This window comes from Cibotium barometz, chromosome 8, assembly GCF_041138505.1.
Source record: "Cibotium barometz isolate CiBa-2024 chromosome 8, ASM4113850v1, whole genome shotgun sequence".
Lineage (NCBI taxonomy): Eukaryota > Viridiplantae > Streptophyta > Polypodiopsida > Cyatheales > Cibotiaceae > Cibotium > Cibotium barometz.
The window spans coordinates 43,605,093-43,621,799 of record NC_141053.1 but is presented as its reverse complement, the minus strand read 5'-3'; the positions used below and the strand labels follow the sequence as shown (position 1 = coordinate 43,621,799).

Genomic DNA, 16,707 nt, shown 5'->3' with positions numbered 1-16,707 from the left:
GAAGGGAGAAAGACAAGCCAAACGGTAAAGTTCTTTATTATGCATTACTTGATACGAGGGCTAGTCATAATCTAATTTCTTTTAAACATGTCACATGCATGGAGGTTTCTAGCCATGCATGTCACATGCATGGGGGTTTCTCATCATGGAGAAGAAGATCATCAACCATAATTAACTAAACTATCATGCATGGAGATAGAAAATCCGCATAAGAGTGGGTTGCCTTAAAAAATATCAATTATTCGTGCATGGAGATAGAAAATCCGCATAAGAGTGGGTTGCCTTAAAAAATATCAATTATTCGTGTACACATCCATCAATACAAGTTAACTAAAGATAGATTATGCAGCATACTAGCCCATGGGTGCAATCCAGGCATCCGCAAATGCATGAACTTCTCATGGAATGAAATCCAGACATTGTCTAAGCAAAGAAAACAATAGACACAAATAAAAATAGGCCATGCACACAAATGTATGCATTTAAACACATATTTTGGAAGAAACCCCCATCTATTTACATGTACTTGAAATGTACAAAGGCTATGGCATTTGGCTCTCCAAGATCCATCCAATATCCATGGTATTATGTATGGCATTTGGCTCTCCAAGATCCATCCAATATCCATGGTATTATGTATTGCATTTAGTTCTCCAAGATCCATCAAATGCCTAACATGCTTCTATGCAACTAGGGTCTTGTAGATAGAGCTGGCATACACATTCATGGGAAGCTTAACCATAAATATACCATGGCTACATGTAGTGTCCAACACGTCCATGAATCTTGAGAAATTAGGGAGTAGTTACACTGTTCCCTCATATAAATAGCAAGCGTTTTCAATTATCTCAGGCATCTAAGCTGCTACAGACAATCATCTCTCTCATCTCTTAAAGTGTGAAGTGATAAAGTGGATTGCTAGAGACTCTCACGAAACTCAGGATACAAAAGGCAGTTGAGACTTTGTGTGACAGGATTCTACATCTACGCATAATTCCGCTGCATGTTACATTTGTATCAGATTAAGCTTGTCCACACACACCGCATCCTAGTGTGAGAGCATCTCATACTTCCCTCTAGCACGACCACTAACTTTAGAAAAATGTCTACAAAGGATACTACACATCGGCAAGAAGACGTCTCCGTCAAAGGAGACCATGCCTTGCCACCAGCAAATACCATAGCTTTAGTGCGAGCACAAAACCATCTCATGGAGCGTTTTTAACTCTTGGAGGCTACCGCAGCAAAACCCACTTCACCAGCTACCCTCGACTTCATCTTTCTTTTCTTTTAGATTTAACAACAAAGATGAGAGGATGAGGCCAAATGGTGGGCAGAAAAAGCTGAAGGAGAAGCAAGAAAGCAAAAAGAAAAAGAAGACAAACGAGATGTAAGCTTGAAGAAAAAGAAGCAAGAAAGCAAAAAGAAAAAGAAGACAAACGAGATGTAAGCTTGAAGAAGACCGGCGTCAGGCCTCGCAACTCAGGAGCACCAACAAAATCTCAATCGAGAGTGAATGATACTCGATCACAAGCGGGAAAGGGAGGCCATCAATCTGAAATTTCAACACACCCTCTCTTAAGTTTCTCCGACCATAGGTGCCACCAGCTAGACTTCCGTGACATCAACACGATTATCCGGACTCAGCCAAACTTTAGTAAGTATGACGGTAAGTGTAATCATTTAGCTGTCAATAAATTTATTTATCAGTTTAATGTATATTTTCCTTTGGCAAAGCTAACAGATCCTCAAGATAAAGTCCACGTAGCGACTCCCCACCTTACGGATGAGGCAGTCACTTGGTGGCAGCATTGGTCTAGTTTACATATAGACTAGACCACAGGTGCCACAACTTTACACTGAGACACTTTTGTCCATGACCTAAAGACCATATTTCTCCCTCCCCAGTATATGACAAACCTGGTAAATGAGTTCTATAGACTCAAATAGAATGGGTCACCCGTCCTTCAGTTTTTTGGTAAGATTATCATTTTAGCACAACAGTTAGGGTTAACTGAGCAGGCCAAGATGGATCAATTCAATAAGAGCAGATAATCATCCAATCAACCCTAGGCTATCAAGGAAGATCCTCTTTAACACACATTTGATATATTCTGGCATGCTGATTTGGTCGCATTTACTTCCTAATTTGACTCGTAGTCGGGGCATGATACCCACACACTTGGAGAGACGAAAGCCAATGTCGATTCCATGGATGAAGTCGATTTCTTGAAGTACTTGGTGATCTGGTTGGTGAAGATCCGAATGCGGAAGCGCATGGTGATGATTTTTGATATAGACCAATTATGCTTGAAAAACAACTTTGAACACACCCTTAAGACAGGATAAGGATTTTTAGACCATACAAAAAAGATTTATTTATTTTTCTTACTGCTCCCCAATTGAGATTGGTGATGGCGATCGAAGCTATTCTGCTTGCATTGGTCTTTGCTTCTTCTTGCACTGCTCTTTTGCAATGGGACGACTGCTTGCTTTCCTTTCTAGCTAATGTGCAAAGGATGGTGTCTCTCTTCTGATACCTCTACACTGCAATGCAACGAGGGTGTGTGTTATGCGTTGTCGATGCTACTACTTGTTGCTAGCAATACCCTTTTGCGTTGGGTATCTCCTCGATTATGTTGTTGCCAACTGAAGCTATCGACTTTTGTCTTCTCTCTCTTTACTATGAGGAGATGACATTGATGTCAAAGAGACTCTATTGCTTGTTGGGGTGAATTGTGTGCATATGGAGGTCGTTGACTATTATTGCGAGTTGTTGCAAGGTGATATGGTGTGAGCTACCGCTTTCTCTTCTTTGATGTTTTTCTGCTCGACGGTCTCTACATGCATTCTTGCCACCTGTGGAGTTGAACGGAAGAAGCTTCTTTGTGGCCAATGATGTGCTTGCTTCCTTGATTGTGGATAGCTTGCTAACTGGGTTGCACAATTGCGAGCTGCAATGCTATTGTAGATATGATGTAGATACTCCTAAGGAATTGCAGAGGTTTCTACTCTCTTGCCAAGAGAAATTTGATGATATTCACTTCACTCTACTGTCTTTCTCTCTATGGTGGTTGTAAACACAGAAACTCTCATCCCAAATGCTCACTTTGTATGTCTCTGTGAATTTAAGATAATGATTCTCTAGTTCATGCAAACAAAAAGGAGAGATGGAGTTTCAAGGCTAATAGACCCTAAAGTGATAAAAAAAGAACCTAAGCAACTTCTATTCAAATGTTGATGACCTACAACTAAAGCTAATGGGGAGCCTCACCATGGCTCGGATACCATGTTGAGAATCGTGAATCAAGCTCTCCTAATGACATGACATCTACTTGATGAGAAACTAATCTTACTCTAATGACAATACTAATTTACGATGAATAAAAATGAAGAAGCCTCATCACGAGTATGTGCTAATTAAGATGCACTCAAGTACAATTAGACACCAAGATGAATTAGCTTGGATACATAAAGAGACTCCAAATAAGTGCAAGTGATATGTTCATTGCTCGAAAATGGTTTCCTTTTATATGAGGAGGTACACCTTTTGGCTTGCACATCAATGTGGAATAATTCTCTTTGCTCGTGTGGCTTCATGCTAGACTTTGCTCTTTCTTGGCTACTCATACTCACTGCCTACCTCTTCCTTGTGCTCAATGGTACCACATTTCTCAACAGCCATTTCATTGCAAGGGGTGGATAGAGCTTTCTAATAAAGAGGCTTGTATGTACCATGCATCCTTGGGCACACTAACTGTATAAGGTAGTGAATTTCCCATGGTTGTTGGATATACCAAAAGGGCATGTGGTTTTGAGAGAGAGGGATGAATATAATTCTTAGAAGGAGATTGAACCCATGAAAATGAAATGGATGAGTTATCACAACAACAGGTCCCAGAGAAGAAAGGTAAACACCTTAGATGTATTCATATGCGCTGTTGTTGGCATTAGTTTTCATGTTTTATTTTAGTATCATTGGCATGTGCCTTTATGTGTTTCATGTGTCTCTGTGTTTAATGGTGTGATTGCAAAGGGTATTGTGCTCAACTTTCATGATTTATATGTTATGGGGCATCCTTCCTGCATTAGGATTTCACCAATGGAAAATCCATGAAAGGCTTTCCAAATTCAAGTAGCCTCAAAACAAGATTTGTCACCAATGCAGCTTTTATTTATCGAAGGCACTCTGGCACATAGAAGTTCATTGAAACGGAGTTTCCTTATTGAGAAGCATGGTCAAGGGAGAATAAATCGTGTTATATCGCAGGATGAAAATTTAAAGCAATCTTGTTATATTTCAAGATGAAAATTTAAAGCAATCTTGTCACATTACAGGATGAAAATTCATGTACCATATCTATGATTGAATCAAAGTCATGAATTCTTTACAATTCAGATTGAGTTTTTTCTTACTATAGTTTGCCACATGCTTTTTCTTTGAAAATTGAAGGTGGAGTATCTAGTTGAGGTCAATGCAAAGATTGCCCAAATTGCTAATTTGCGGTATGTAAATGATAGACAAGGTAAAGAGAAGAAGGTAATCAAACAGATCAAAAGAAACTACGAGATAGAATGACAAATGTGGGCACCCTACTACCATAACATAATGGTTGATTTTTTAATGTTAAATAGAGATTTTTTTTTAATACAAATTTTGAATATCATAAACCCTACTCTAGGTGATAAGTGGAGAACAAAACTTTTCTCTCTTCCCTTTGAGGGGGAAGAATCATGGGTTCAGTTGGAGAACCTTAACTTGATTAGTATTAGTGGGTTGCCTATTGTTAGAGGGCTCTGAATTTATAGAACTGAAATCAGCCTAGAAGGAGGCACCTAGAGGTAGAGAAGGAATGGAGGATATTGCTCATGAAAAATTGTGATAGAGAGAGATTTGTGCATGACTTTTGGATCAACAAGAATGGCTACAAAAGAAAGTCTTAGAGCAACTCGTGTAGATAAAAGTTGAGAAAAGGGCTTAATTTACTTACTTTTTGTTGAGTTAACTAAGTTGCATGACTCCTTTTGCAGAAAAGTGAGCTTCCATGATTTACTTTTAAGAAACGTGAACTTGCATGCTACATTTTTAGGTGCATGAAAGTATAAAACATTGCATGATGCATGCATGTAGTTGGAAAAGATTTCATGTCGCATGCATGGGGGTTTTCGGCCATGCATATCATATGCATGGGGGTTTCTAACTATGCATGTCACATGCATGGAGGTTTCTAGCCATGCATGTCACATGCATGGGGGTTTCTCATCATGGAGAAGAAGATCATCAACTATAATTAACTAAACTATCACTCACATGCATGCATGCATGGAGATAGAAAATCCGCATAAGAGTGGGTTGCCTTAAAAAATATCAATTATTCGTGTACAAATCCATCAATAGAAGTTAACTAAAGATAGATTATGCTGCATACTAGCCCATGGGTGCAATCTAGGCGTCCGCAAATGCATGAACTTCTCATGCAATGAAATCCAGGCATTGTCTAAGCAAAGAAAACAATAGACACAAATAAAAATAGGCCATGCACACAATTGTATGCATTTAAACACATATTTTGGAAGAAACCCCCATCTATTTACATGTACTTGAAATGTACAAAGGCTATGGCATTTGGCTCTCCAAGATCCATCCAATATCCATGGTATTATGTATGGCATTTGGTTCTCCAAGATCCATCAAATGCCTAACATGCTTCTATGCAACTAGGGTCTTGTAGATACAGCTGGCATACACATTCATGGGAAGCTTAACCATAAATATACCATGGCTACATGTAGTGTCCAACACGTCCATGAATCTTGAGAAATTAGGGAGTAGTTATACTATTCCCTCTTATAAATATTAAGCATTTTCAATTATCTCAGGCATCTCTCTCATCTCTTAAAGTGTGAAGTGATAAAGTGGATCTCACGAAACTCAGGATACAAAAGGCAGTTGAGACTTTGTGTGACAGGATTTTACATCAACGCATAATTCCGCTGCATGTTACATTTATATCAGATTTAGCTTGTCCACACACACCGCATCCTAGTGTGAGAGCATCTCATACTTCCCTCTAGCACGACCATTGACTTTAGAAAAATGTTTACAAAGGATACTACACATCGGCAAGAAGACGTCTCCGTCAAAGGAGACCATGCCTTTCCACCAGCAAATACCATAGCATTAGTGCGAGCACAAAACCATCTCATGGAGTGTTTTTAACTCTTGGAGGCTACCGCAGCAAAACCCACTTCACCAGCTATCCTCGACTTCATCTTTCTTTTCTTCTAGATTTAACAACAAAGATGAGAGGATGAGGCCAAATGGTGGGCAGAAAAAGCTGAAGGAGAAGCAAGAAAGCAAAAAGAAAAATAAGACAAACGAGATGTAAGCTTGAAGAAAAAAAAGCAAGAAAGCAAAAAGAAAAAGAAGACAAACGAGATGTAAGCTTGAAGAAAAAGAAGCAAGAAAGCAAAAAGAAATAGAAGACAAACGAGATGTAAGCTTGAAGAAGACTGGCGTCAGGCCGCCTCGCAACTCGGGAGCACCAACAAAATCTTAATCGAGAGTGAATGATACTCGATCACAAGCGGGAAAGGGAGGCCATGCATCTGAAATTTCAACACACCCTCTCTTAAGTTTCTCCGACCATAGCTGCCACTAGCTAGACTTTCGCGACATCAACACGATTATCCGGACTCAGCCAAACTTTAGTAAGTATGACAGTAAGTGTAATCATTTAGCTGTCAATAAATTTATTTATCAGTTTAATGTATATTTTCCTTTGGCAAAGCTAACAGATCCTCAAGAAAAAGTGCACGTAGCGACTCCCCACCTTACGGATGAGGCAGTCACTTGGTGGTAGCATTGGTTTAGTTTACATAATAAAGACCAGACCACAGGTGCCACAACTTTACATTGAGACACCTTTGTCCATGACCTAAAGACCATATTTCTCCCTCCCCAGTATATGACAAACTTGGTAAATGAGTTCTATAGACTCAAATAGAATGGGTCACCCGTCCTTCAGTTTTTTGGTAAGATTATCACTTTAGCACAACAGTTAGGGTTAGCTGAGCAGACCAAGATGGATCAATTCATTTGTGGATTGGATCCTAACATTCGGTTCACAATTTGCAACTTTGAACCCAATACATATGACCGGGCTTTGACTCCCGCTTAAAATGAAGAAATTAGGCAAGCTAAAACAACCGCAATGTAGTACCAAAACCCAACAAGGGAAGGGTACTCCGTCTTCTGAAGCGCTAAGATAGACAATAGTTCTAGATCTAGTTCCAGAGGGGGCAAGGAATCCAAGCCTAAGAAAACCCTCGAGGAAAAGGCTAACATAGGCATCACTGGAGGCTATCTTCCTTAAGAGGAGAAAAGGAAGTACCAGTTTATAAAACTGATGTTTCTAATGTCATACCATTGGGCATGGTAAGAAGGATTGTCAAAAATGGCAGGCAAAGAGCAAGCCTCCAAAGAGCCTTCTGCCATTGTTGCCATAGCATCTCCCTCTCTTCTAGCACGGCCTGCTACCACCAATGTGGTTCATCTCTTACCTTCTATGCATCCCATGCCATCTATAGTGTTTGATGCTAAGCAGGAGGGTGAGGTTGTAGCCACACATAAAATCCTAATATGAGCTTATGGCTTTGCCAAGGGCCACCAGTTTGTAGTCCTGTTTGACATGGGAAATTATCAGGATGCCATCTCACCTCAGTTGGCTACCAAAATGAGCTGTACATTAGTGCCCTATCATTTCCAATCGGGGGCAGGACGTGAGCCTATCATGATTTGTGGGGATAGGAGTATTCTTGGAATTCATATGATTTCTCACCTCTAGGCTCGACGAGCTATCCACAAGGGAGTGGAAGGAGCATTGGTTTATGTTCGTGCTCAGATGGCTTCGATCTCATCGATAATAGCTGTCTCATCTTCTTCTTCAGTACCTCAATTGGTAGATCCCCTTTCTCGACATTAAGACATTCTGCTTAGGGACAATCTCTTGCCTAGTCTCCCACCCTCTCGTCTTGAGGATTATCATATCAATTTGGTCTTTGGGACAGAACCTCCTAGCAAGTTTTCCTATTGTCTTTCCAAGACTTTCATGGGCATGCTAGAAAAGCAGTCAGTGATCACAACACTCAAACATTGGAAGCATGTTCTTTATGGACAAATTTTGTTGGAATTAGGGTTGCAGGAAAGCACACAAAGCTTGGAGAAGAAGAAGCAAGAATGCACACAACACACAATGTATTAGATTGTGTCAATGTACAAAAGATAAGTTAGCCCTAGAAGGATAGGCGTATATACAAGCCAGGGAAAAAAACCTCCTAAAGAGGAAAAAAGTGTCCCGGTGGTCCTAAGTGTGTTTACACACATCACTGCCTATATATATATATATATATAGCAACAAATCCCCCCTGGGAGTGATGGTGTGAACGAGAGCTGGCACTCATGTATAGGGGAGTGCCATGCCCGAAGTAGATCAGTCCACAAAGGGGAGCAAGTCCAAAGCTTTGCGGAAAGCTTCGAACTTCTCACGAGGAAGCACCTTTGTGAAAAGATCGGCGAGGTTGTCCTGTGTTGGCACATACGCCAAGCTGATCTCTCCTGCTGAGAGTCTCTCCCTGACATAGTGATAATGCACCTCAATGTGCTTTGTGCGAGTATGAAAAACTGGGTTTCTCGCAACTGCCAATGCGCTCTGACTGTCAGTGAAGATAGAGGTGGCAGACTCCTGTCCAACACCCAAGTCAGCCACCATAAGCCGTCTGAGCCACACACACTCAACCGTAGCTGTGAAAGCTACCCTGTACTCAGCTTCACAACTAGAAGTGGCCACAGTAGGTTGCTTCTTGCTCAACCAAGATATGCATGAGCTACCGAGCATGAAACAAAAACCACTTGTGGACACTCTTGTGTCATAGCAACCAGCCCAATCTGAGTCCGAAAAAGCATGTAAATCTGGCGGCAACGATCCCCCCCTTGGGATAAAACAACCCAAGATGTATGGTACCACTCAAGTAGCGAAAGATACGTTTAACTGCTTTCCAATGCTGAGACCCTGGGCTATGCATAAACCTGCTCACCTGTGAGACTGCAAACTGAATGTCCGGCCTCGTAATGCATACATAAATGAGGCAACCAACAGCTGTCTGATAAAGTGTGACATCAAAGTGATCTCCAGCATCATGAAGACTCAACTTCAAACCTGTCTCCATTGGAGTAGCAATAGGTTTGCAGTCTTCAAGGCCAAATCTCCGCAACAATGTCTCAATATACTTTGTCTGACACAAAGCAATACCTTTATCACACTGCTTCAATTGTATCCCCAAATAATGATGCAAATGCTCCAAATTTGACATCTCAAAAGAGGCATTCAAATCAGCCTTAAAATCAGCAATATGACTTTCATTTGGTCCTGTGAGCAGCATGTCATCGACATAGAGAGCAATGATTAGATGTACATCATCCACACATTTAACATATAAAGTGCTTTCTGTTGGACTATTCTGAAAACCATGTGCAGTCAAATATGCATGTATCTTTTCATACCAAGCTCGTGGAGCTTGCTTTAAACCATATAAAGCCTTTTTCAACCTGCACACTTTGTTTTCCTGCCCTTTTTGAACAAAACCACGAGGCTGCGATACATACACCTCCTCATGCACATCTCCATTCAAGAACGTAGTCTTTATGTCCAACTGATGTACATTTCAACCATTATGAGCTGCCAATGCACAAATGCTACGAATGGTAGTCATACGACAAGTGGGAGCAAAGGTCTCATCAAAATCAATGCCCTTTTCTTGAGCATAACTCTTTGCAACAAGTCTAGCCTTATAGCGATCAACACTGCCATCTGGCTTTCGTTTCAACTTAAAAACCCACTTACATCCAATGGCCTTTTTACCAATAGGCAAATCACACAAAGACCATGTACCATTCTTCATTATAGCATCATATTCGCTTTGCATTGCAGCCAACCAATTTTCTGATTTTTGTGCCTCATCAAATGAAAGAGGTTCTTCCTCTTCACACATACTAGACACAGCCAAAGCATAACAATTTGATGCATAAGAGGCATGCTGAAAACCTGAACGAGTACGACTAGATATAGGTGCATCAATTTTACTATCACGCAAGGTTTGCACCAGCCATTTAGGCATACCTCTAGCCTGCTCATTTTCAGCCCTATCCTCAGAAATTACATCTTGTAAATCTGCATCAGAAATAGGCTGATCTATGATGTCGTTTGAAATCTGCATAGGCTGAATATTTACCTCATTAGGATTTACATTTGAATTCCCACCTGTAAACACATGCAACAATGTATCAAATACATCCCGTGAGCTCACACCTGTCTCTTTGGTACATGATAACAAAGGCTGCATAGCATCTTCCACAAAAACATCTCGACTAATCAAGATACGCTTTGACTGCGGATGATACAATCTGTAACCCTTGCTCTCAGCACTGTAGCCAACAAAAATGCATTTGGCAGCCTTATCATCTAATTTTCTGCGTTGTTGCACAGGCACTAAAGCATAGGCCAAGCAACCAAAGACACGCAAGTGACCAATAGAAGGCTTCCTGCCATGCCAAGCTTCGTATGGAGTAATAGACTGCAAGGCCTTAGTGGGACACCTATTGAGTACATATGCAGCACACATGACAGCCTCAAGCCAAAACGCATGTGGCAAAGCTTGGCTCTTGACCATACATCGTGCCATCTCCATAAGTGACCTGTTTTTTCTCTCAGCAACACCATTTTGCTGAGGGGTATACGGCACTGTACATTAGTGTTTTATCCCACGACTAGCTAGAAATGCATCAAACTCTTTAGACAAGTACTCCCCCCCTCGATCAGAACGGAGGGTGTCCACAGTACAATTGGATACATTTTCAACCATAAGAAAAAACTGTTTGAAGCACAAAAACACTTCGGACTTTGCCTTCAGTGGATATACCCATGCATGCCTTGAGTAATCATCAATGAAAGTCACGAAGTGCAAGTGTTTACCAAATGACAGAGTTTGCATAGGCCCACATACATCACTATGTACAAGTTGCAATTTACGAGTGGCCCGCACAGAACCATTCTTTGGAAACGCATAACGCTGCATTTTGCCCAAAATACAGCCTTCACAAACATGTTTCAATGGTGCCTCAAGAGGGGGCAATGAAGCAACCATATCAAATTTCTGCAAATGCAGCAAACTAGCAAAGTTCAGATGACCAAAACGAGCATGCCATAGTTTTGCATCTGAAACTGCCTTTTCATCAAAAACTGCATTTGCTGAATCTTCCACACACTTGTCATAAGAATTGAGCCTATACAGCCCACGAAACAAGGTGCCAGATGCAATAATCGTATCACCAGAAGTCAAATCATGAACAGTACATCTGTCATCCATAAATTTGACTACAAATCCAAGTCTAGCAAGCGCAGAGACAGATAATAGATTCTTCTTTATCCCTTGCACATACAAAGCATCTGAAAGTGTGAAAGCGCTGTTTGCCTGGACTGCGCTTCTTGCAAGAGCTTGTTGACTAAAGTATCATACTTGACAGCATCAGGTTTGTCCTCAGTAAGAAGTCTCCACGTGGAAGCAAAAGTCTGATATGTCTCAGGTAAAGCATCAAGAACAGTTTGCATAAGAGAATGATCAGGAATAATCTCACCTACAGAAATCAACTGTTCTTTGAGATCTTTAATCTCAGCAAGAAAAACATTCATGTCATCATCTTCCTGCATAATCTTCAATTCTAGCTCTTTACGCAGGTAAGAGATTTTTGCCTCGTACGACCTGCATACAAACCAGCTAGAATATCCCAAGCTTGTCTTGCTGTTTTAGCTGAACGAATACGTGGGGTGATGTTACGTTTGACAGAAAGTGCAATCAAGGCATGAGCCTGCGCATCTTTACCATCCCAACGAGCTTGTTCAGCAGTGGGTAAAACAGCAGCAACAGTAGAGCTGCTAGAATCTGCAACATCCTCAATAGATCCTACATCCAAAGAACTTGGACGTACATCCATACCCTGCACAATGTTCCACACTCCTTTTGCAACCAAAACATGCTGCATCATGTATGACCAAAGTGGGTAGTTGCTGTCTCCATCTAGTTTGTCTTCAGCATACAACATCCGAAATACATCATTGTTGTTATCAGCCATGGCCACTGACTGAAACTGATGCAAAAGCTACCTGTAATGAAGCAAAGACTGAACAGAGAACAACTCGTGCTATGTAGCACGGTCCACAATAGAATACGTATGCCTGTTTTGCAGAAAACTGCACTGTCGAAATTTCTGCACAAAATGACGAAAACACCTGTGCAGAACTTGAAATGCAAAAACGGAGCCTGAAACGACCTCAGATGCGATTTGAAGAGTATAGGGAACTGTAAGCAATCGTGAAAGCTCACCTCAATCGGAGAACGTGAGTCGGAGAGTGCTGGCAACGTAGCCTTGGGAGCCGATGCCTGCTCTGATACCAATTGTTGGAATTAGGGTTGCAGGAAAACACACAAAGCTTGAAGAAAAAGAAGCAAGAATGTACACAACACACAATGTATTAGATTGTGTCAATGTACAAAAGATAAGTTAGCCCTAGAAGGATGGGCGTATATACAAGCCGAGGAAAAAACCTCCTAAAGAGGGAAAAAGTGCCCTGGCGGTCCTAAGTGTGTTCACACACATCATTGCCTATATATATATATGGCAACAAATTTTCATAGTCAAAATAGACCACCAAGCACTTAAGTGTTTCTCAACAATGCCAAGTGCCCAGTGGAGTGATCGGCAAGCCAAAAGATCTCATATCTTCCAACAATTTGGCGGAATGATCAAGTACACCCTTGGTGAGCGTAACCCAGTGGGTAGATGCTCTTAGTAGAAAGATCCGCATCCAAATCATGCAGGAGTCTGAAAAAGGCTTGGATAGCATAAAATATCGGTCTGTCAATTCCACAGAGTCTAGTACTCAATACAGTTTGGTCCTCAATTCTGAGACTGGCCATTATTCAGTGCACAGACAGGCACATAAGTCTCAATCAGATGTCCACTTCAAGGAAGGGGATAGGGTCTTTTTGAATATTATGAAATAGAGATTGAAACAAGTGGGTAAACATCATCCCAAACTTTCTTTCCATAGTTTTGAACCTTTTTCTATAGTTCAGAAGCTCAGTGATGTCTCCATGAAGTTAAAGTTGCCTAACAATTGGATGATGCATGATGTTTTCCATGTTTCTTGGCTAAAACCATATGTTGGACTAGAAGTTTTTGGTGTTTCAGATAAACAGTAGCAACTAGACGTGGTTGATGAAGCAAAACTCATTGGCCCTGGCAGATCCTTCTTCATCGTCGGAAGCATGGTTTCCGTTGAAGAATCTGGTAGTTCTACACGAAGTTTCGAGATCAAGGTACTCATGAATCCATTAGGCTTCCAAGTAATCCGCCAATAACTGGAGGTACCTCCAGTTATTGGCGGATTACTTGGAAGCCATGAACCTGCTACGAAGCTAAGTTGGAGGGAATGTCACATGCACTCTACACTATAGTGCATGGTGACAAGATGGCTCATCATTAGTGTATCATTGTACAACAGTAGGACCCTTTAGGATATGATATTGTCATTTTGCCTGTCCCCATTGTAAGCCCTAGTTTGGGATATGTCAAGAATGTGCTACGTAGGTCATTCCTCAGCCTTATAGTGTCAGTCAGCCAGTCAAGTCCCTTAAGCCACTTGAAGAGAATCATTCATGCATGTAGAAGTCAGTAGAAGCCTTAGGGTTTGCATTAGAAAGCATTCTGCATTTGCATAGCATTCATCTCATGTGCATGCGAACCCTTGCATAAGCCTTGAATAAGCATTATACCATTTGTCCATATTTATCATCTAGTTGGCAGTATTTAATGCCAAGTCGAATGAACCTGTAGCCAACCAACCAGCTCTATTCCCTCATATAAATAACAAGCGTTTCTAACGATCTCACGTATCTCAACATTCAGCACTCATAGCATCATCATTTGAAGCATACAAGCATTCAACGAGCAGAAAATGCATCATCTTCAACATAAGGAAGAAGCGCTTCAGCCCCCATCAACGTTTCTTAACTCTACAGCAGATTTCAACATTCATATCCTTCATCGTTTTCTCCATCCTCTCAAGTGAAGGTAAATGCAACATATTCAATAATTCCCCTTGCATATTCATAGCCTAGAATAGTCCCAATTCAGCCCCTTTCTTAGCCACAGTTTGCAGCCTTCCTATAGCCCCTTGGAAGAGCGCATTGGCATCGAGATTGGACATCCTTGGTGCTTCCACATGAGTGTATAGTCAGCCTAGAATAGTCCCAATTCAGCCCCTTTCTTAGCCACAGTTTGCAGCCTTCCTATAGCCCCTTGGAAGAGCGCATTGGCATCGAGATTGGACATCCTTGGTGCTTCCACATGAGTGTATAGTCAGCCTAGAATAGTCCCAATTCAGCCCCTTTCTTAGCCACAGTTTGCAGCCTTCCTATAGCCCCTTGGAGGAGCGCATTGGCATCGAGATTGGACATCCTTGGTGCTTCCACATGAGTGTACAGTCAACCCGACTCTTGGTCTTCCACATGAGTGTACAGTCAACCCGACTCTTGGTCTTCCAAAGGTTTTGCATTTGGCTTATCTACAGCCCAAAGTCATTCATTCTCTTCAAAGTAATAAAGCAAATACTCCCAGCAATAGCAGGGGGACCCCTTAGTGGGTAATTTGGGACCCAATAAGGTGTACAAATCTCTCTCTCTCTCTCTCTCTCTCACTCTCTCTCATCTCTTAAAGTGTGAAGTAATAAAGTGGATTGCTAAAGACTCACGAAGATCAGGATATAGAAGGTGGTGTGAGACTTTATGTGACGACATTCTACATCTATGCACAATTTCGTTGCATGTTACAGTGTTCATCAGTAAGCATTGCATTGCCTATGGGCAACCCATGGCCTCAAGAGCCTGTCCAAGGGATGTTCACATCCCTAGACAGCATTTAGGGCCAACCAACATCATTAGGGGACACCATGCTCCAGTTAGGCAGCCTTGATCAACAGTCGGCCAGCAGTAGGGCCTCTTAACAAGCTGTCGTCTAGCATGGCAATGGGAAAGCAATAGTCAGGTAGCATTGGCTAGTCGGTCAAATGCCAGGACACTACTAATTTCCATGTGCAGTATTAAAAGTAGCATTTATTGCTAAAACTGTCCATTTTGCTATTGGCCGACAACTTCTAGTGGCCGACCAACAACATATGGGCATATAAAAGCATGCGCATCAGTCCCATTCTATCATTCAGGTATTCAACAAAATCAAGCAGCAGATAATCATCCAATCAACCCCAGGCTATCAAGGAAGATCCTCTTTAACACACATTTGATATATTCTGGCATGCTCATTTGGTCGCATTTACATCCTATTTTGACTCGTAGTCGGGGCATGATACCCACACACTTGGAGAGACGAAAGCCAATGTCGATTCCATGGATGAAGTCGATTTCTTGAAGTACTTGGTGATCTCGTTGGTGAAGATCCGGATGCGGAAGCGCATGGTGATCACACCCTTAGACCATACAAAAAAGATTTATTTATTTTTCTTACTGCTCCCCAATTGAGATTGGTGATGGCGATCGAAGCTATTCTGCTTTGATTGGTCTTTGCTTCTTCTTGCACTGCTCTTTTGCAATGGGACGACTGCTTGCTTTCCTTTCTGGCTAATGTGCAAAGGATGGTGTCTCTCTTCTGATACCTCTGAATTTTGTGCATATGGAGGTCGTTGACTATTATTGCGAGTTGTTGCAAGGTGACATGGTGTGAGTTCTTTGATGTTTTTTTGCTCGACGGTCTCTACGGAAGAAGCTTCTTTGTGGCCAATGATGTGCTTGCTTCCTTGATGGTGGATAGGTTTTGCTAACTGGGTTGCACAATTATGAGCTGCAATGCTATTGTAGCTATGATGTAGATACTCCTAAGGAATTGCAGAGGTTTCTACTCTCTTGCCAAGAGAAGTTTGATGATATTCACTTCACTCTACTCTCTTTCTCTCTATGGTGGTTGTAAACACAGAAACTCTCTTATCCCAAATGCTCACTTTGTATGTCTCTCTGAATTTAAGATAATGATTCTCTAGTTCATGCAAACAAGAAGGAGAGATAGAGTTTCGAGGCTAATAGACCCTAAAGTGATAAAAAAAAGAACCTAAGCAACTTCTATTCAAATGTTGATGACCTACAACTAAAGCTAATGGGGAGCCTCACCATGGCTCGGATACCATGTTGAGAATCGTGAATCAAGCTCTCCTAATGACATGACATCTACCTGATGAGAAACTAATCTTACTCTAATGACAATACTAATTTACGATGAATAAAAATGAAGAAGCCTCATCATGAGTATGTGCTAATTAAGATGCACTCAAGTACAATTAGACACCAAGATGAATTAGCTTGGATACATAAAGAGACTCCAAATAAGTGCAAGTGATATGTTCATTGCTCGAAAATGGTTTCCTTTTATATAAGGAGGTACACCTTTTGGCTTGCACATCAATGTGGAATAATTCTCTTTGCTAGTGTGGCTTCATGCTAGACTTTGCTCTTTCTTGGCTACTCATACTCACTCCCTACCTCTTCCTTGTGCTCAATGGCACCACATTTCTCAACAGCCATTTC

The 16,707-nt window shown here is 41.3% G+C and overlaps 1 protein-coding gene across 1 annotated transcript in view; it reads left to right on the top strand.

The window, feature by feature from the left end:
- Positions 1-4,330, top strand: part of LOC147636303 (pentatricopeptide repeat-containing protein At3g53360, mitochondrial-like) — a 35,934-nt gene extending 31,604 nt beyond the window's left edge. The window contains exon 4 of the mRNA XM_086801756.1: positions 4,169-4,330. The gene's annotated coding sequence lies outside the window, so the exon portion shown is untranslated. The remainder of the gene's footprint in view (positions 1-4,168) is intronic.
- Positions 4,331-16,707: the final 12,377 nt, after the last annotated feature.